Raw genomic sequence first — 4,875 nt, forward strand, 5'->3', positions numbered from 1 at the left:
CAGGGAAGAATTCCTTCTCAATATCCCACCTAACCCTGCTCTCTGGCAGTGGGAAGCCATTCCCCCTTGTCCTGTCAGTCCAGACCCTTGTCCAAAGTCCATCTCCAGCTCTCCTGGAGCCCCTTTAGGCATAGGAAGGGGCTCTAAGTTCTCCCTGGAGCCTTCTTCAGGCTTTAAAATCCGAATTCTCTCAGCTTTTCCTCATAGCAGAGGTGCTCTATGCCAATAATCATCTTTGTGGCCTCCTCTGGACTTGCTCTAACAGACCCACATCTTTCCTGTGCTGTGGACCCCACAGCTGGGCACAGTACTCCAGGTGGGATCTCACCAAAGCCGAGCAAGGGGTGGCCCAGCCAGCAGTACATGGACAACAGCACCAACATTCTTCACTCCCATCAAACCAGTGACTCTTTTTCCTCACTCTGACCATCCCTACAACAAGAGCTTGGAGTCACTCACCACACTGTCTTCAGGGTGCTGCGTCATCTTCCATCACCCCCTGAAGCACCCACAACCCCCCAGGGTCAAGATCACACCCAACCCTTTCCCAACAAGACTGAGACTGATCTCCAACTTCTTCCTCCTTCCCTCCCTGCACCATGCTGCCTCTCATCCCAAAGCAAAGCTCAGCTTCTTCACTTATTATAGTTATATTTTTTTTCCCTGGGAAGTTGGGGAAAAAATAGAAAAGGAACTTCAACATCATGATGTTCCAAAAATGTAACAGTTTGACTCATAAGATCTCCAAAGCAGCTCATCTCCATAGTGTTTCATTGGCCTCCTGGCAGAGGAGCACCATCTCAGCGTCTGGGTGCTGGAGGTGGAGGTGGATCAGTGCAGCAGCTTGCTGGAGGCAGGACTGAAAACAGCCCCCAGCATCCTGCAAGAAGAATTCCGTCTACACTTGGATTTACAATCACGCTCCTCGATGTCTCTTAATTAACCGGTGTTGAAATGCAATTATTCACGTCAGGAAAGTTGGGCTTTGAGGAAAAAAACCTGTTGGTTGAATGGGAGAGAGGAGGGGAAGGACTGATGCGTTGTGGAAATGCTTTCCAAGTCAAAGGCTGTTTGCTTTTCCTCTTGGCTCAACCTGTTGGGGTTTCCAGGTGTCTCTGACCATCAGACGAGGAAAATCCATGAGAAACAGAGATCCCACCAAGCCCGGTGTCCCTGCTGTGGTCTGCATGGCTGGCACAGGGGTGTGCTTCCAGGGATGGGGCCGTGTCCGGGATCCTGCCGCAGTGCCGGCCCCGCACAGCACACCCCGCTGTGCCAGGGCTAACGGGAACACGGAGCCATCAGCGATCCCGGGAGAGACCCAGCAGCAGCGGTGACCAAAATACCAGTGTGCCGAGACCGAGGGAAGCGTAAACACAGAAGTTTTCATTAAAAATTGAAATGCTTTTGAAAACATGTTGGGTTTGATGTGAGCAGCGAAGCGGGGCAGCAGCGGGTGGGAGCCAGGGCTCATTTCCAGCTCTGCACGCTCACAGGGACAGCTGGGATGGGGGAACAGCAGGACACGGGGAGATGATGGTGCCGATGCGGCAAGAGATCCCGCCAGCCTGGCACAGCTGGGGCTGAGGCCTTGTATCCTTGGCTGCCCTCTGCGCCCAGGCCAGGCCCACCAACGTGCCAGATCGGGACACCAAAGCCGAAATGGGGCCTTTTCTCAGCGCACCAGCTCCCATCCTGCCCCTAAACACTGGAAGATCACCATGCCCAAAGGAAGCCAAACCCGCCTTCTCCCAGCTTAGTTGTTTCGGGTGTTCCTGAAGGAGCTTTCCCAAGAAGGGAGTAAGGATGCACATCCCAGCTGAGCCCTGGCAAAGGCCCCCACCACTCTGGATCCTGGGAATGGCAAAGGGGCAGCAAAGCTGCTGCCACGTGGCACCGGGACCTGCCGCTCACCACAGGCAGTTCCTGCCGTCATCTCCGCATCCTGAACCGTTTCTCCTACTATTCAGACTAAAATTGTTCTGTGTTTAAGCTTCAGAACCATTTATCTCATTGAGTGAGGAGGATAATCCACCCACTTCTTCCTTGCTCCCTGGCAGGTATTTATAGGCAGCCACTCGTCTCCGTCGGCAGCTGCTGCTCCTCTTCCCAAACCTCCCATCACCAACATCACAGAGCAAATCCCGGGAAGACATAATCCCATATCCAGAGCCCAGCATCCTGCCAGCTACTGAGGCCAGCACTAACAAACCATTGCCACTCTGATCCTTAGAAGGAGATGCTTTGCCCTGCTCTGCATCCTGCTCCACATCCCACACCACTGCACACCCAGCCCTGGGCACATCGGCTCTGCCGATAACTAATTGCAAACTCATTAAGAGCTCATTGAGAGGAGCAGAGGACGCCCGGGAGAGCTGCCCCAGGCTCCCCTAGAGGAGGCTGCTGGAGCAGCAGCTGCTTGGAAATTAAGAGGGAAAGGGGGAAAAACTCCCTCTGGTCGCATCAGAGACTGACAGAAAAACAACCCATTTATTGAGGGAGGTTAGAGGAAAAGGGTTTGGGCTGACCCCAGTGCAGGGCTGGGAGCCTGGCCAGGGGATGGGACTTGCACCATGGGCTACTCTGGGGAAAGGAATTGGAAAAACAAAGGGAAAACCTATGCAGGGCAGGGGCAGGACCTTGGCAAGACCCCAATTTCTCTTTAAAGAGGGGAGAAATGAGAAACATGCAGCAGTGGGATGGACACAGGCCCACACTGCTCTGTCCCTGCACTTGGTAGGTATTGGGCAGAGCTTTGATTTCTCCCTTTGCCATCCCCAAATCCTTAGTTATTAGCAGGTAACACTGATTCCCCTCCAAGCCCAGCAGGCTGGAGGCCAAGGCACCCATCAGGAGGAAGCTGCCTCCCTTCACACCCTAACCAGCTCCCAAACCTCCCCTATTTTCCCCAAACTACCCCCTGAGCCAGCACAGTCATGTCCAAGGGGGGTTGGCCCTTTGCTGCTCCCGGTCCCCCTCCTCCCACCCCACCCTGGTGCTGGGGTGTCCCCGGGGCAAGGGGCCAGTGGTGCTTTGGCCGTGCCCCGAGCGGAGCCGCTGCCTCCCAGTGCCCCGCTCCATTTCCAGACCCCACTGCCTCTGTTCCTGCCTGACCCCGTTCCAGGGACATCCTCTCCTCTCCTCCGCACCGCTGGGACCCGCACAACAGATAACAGATATGAGCTGTGCTTCCTGGGGGCCATGGCACGGTGGAGCCCAGGGAGGGCTTGCAAAGGCACCTTCGCCTAACGAGGCCGTCTCTGCAGGCACGGGGGGAGGACAAGCATCTCACCGGGGCTCGGAGCCACTGGTACCTGCCACGGCTGGGCAGCCTCCACCCCGGCCAGCCATTGCCCCCCACCTCGCCAAAAGCAGCAAAACGTGTAGGGAAAGAGTTCCTTCACCCCTGTGCCATCCCAGGACCATCCGAAACCGCTCGGGATAAGCTGAGTATGTCCAGGAAGTGGTCGGTCACACGTGGCTCAGGGACATCAGCCTGTGGCAGCAGTTTGGGAACAGCCCCTCTGCCAGCATCCCGCAGCCTGGGAGGAGCAGCCACCCCCAAAGAGGCCACGGATGGGGCACATCTACACGCTCTCCGGCTGGCTCTGCAGGGAAGTGCTGGAGCACCACTGACACCACTGAACTAGCACCAAACCTCCACCAAAGCACCTGCAGCAATTGGGACTTCCCAGTGACCCCAATCTGGGACTGAATTGGCACTGAATTCCAAGGTATCCAACAATTCTCATACCAGCTCCTTGCCTAGACTAGAGCAGCCTTCTCAGCACCAGGATTGTCTTCAGCAAAGCCAATGAGTGCCCAGCCACGTGCAGGATCCCAGTTGGCAGGAGCTGCTCTCCTGGTGGGGATGTCCCAGCTGTGGGGCAGGGTCAGGCCCCCTCACACCCATCCGTAGTGTCTCCCGCTGTGGGATCCATCTCCCATCCTGACTATCAGCCTGTGACAAGATTCCTCAGCCTCTGGTCCCGGGATTCAGGTTTCGCAGGCAAATTTGTGAAGAGCAAACAAAGCAGCACCAGAGCTCTCTCCTCCAACAGCTCCTGGGGAGCCACCACTCTTCCTTCCTGCTGCTGTCCTCCGTGCCCTCTGCACTGCTCCCCCGGAGCTGCCAGCAGGATGTTCCCCGCCCTCATCCACACTGTGCTGTGCTGTCTCTGTCCATCAGCCCTGGTGACAGGACCTTGGCCACCTTTCCGTGCTTTGGCCTCCCGGGATTTCTGCTGCTGAGCGGGATGGTTTCGTTAGGACCTCAGCTCCTCCAGCCTCCAGCTGCTCCCGCCTTCACCGCCGGCACCGGGGATTTATGATTACTTCATTGTTTGATTGGTTTCATCAGCCTGTCATCATCTCCCTCCCAAAACTCTTCCACCAGCGCCAGCAGCACCGCACGGTTGGGATCTGCAAAGACAAATGCCCCGAACGGCACCTGCCCATTGCCTGCCCACCGGGTCCCCAGGGCAGGGCCAGCTGGCCCTCAGCCCTGCTCACTCCCGGGGGCAATGGGGGCACATCACCCCACCACAAAAACCAGAGCTGACACCACCCAAGAGGCTGCACAGCCTGTACGTGCCCCACGCAGCCTGGGCATCCCCCCTGCCTCGGCCCCGGCTCCCACCGCTGGGAATGCTCCCAGGAAGGAGGGTGCTCCCACCGCCACCGTGCCTCATCTCCTCCCACGGCATCCCGGGCAGGGCACGGGCACACCCCGCTCAGGGCCACTCTGAGCCCGGGCGGGTCGGGGGCTCGGTGTGTGGGCACCCAGCTCTGAGCTTCCCCTCCCCGTGGGTGACACCTCCATTCCGGTCTGGCACAGAGGGGTGCTGAGGCTGCACCACCCTGTCCCTGTCCCCG

The 4,875-nt window shown here is 57.6% G+C and overlaps 1 protein-coding gene across 1 annotated transcript in view; it reads right to left on the bottom strand.

The window, feature by feature from the left end:
* The window catches only part of LOC103763568 (serine/threonine-protein kinase SBK1), a 16,888-nt gene that overhangs the window by 4,630 nt on the left and 7,383 nt on the right, over positions 1-4,875 (bottom strand). The window lies entirely within an intron of this gene.

Source organism: Manacus vitellinus, unplaced genomic scaffold, assembly GCF_001715985.3.
Source record: "Manacus vitellinus isolate BGI_N305 unplaced genomic scaffold, ASM171598v3 scaffold_12_pilon, whole genome shotgun sequence".
Classification (NCBI taxonomy): domain Eukaryota; kingdom Metazoa; phylum Chordata; class Aves; order Passeriformes; family Pipridae; genus Manacus; species Manacus vitellinus.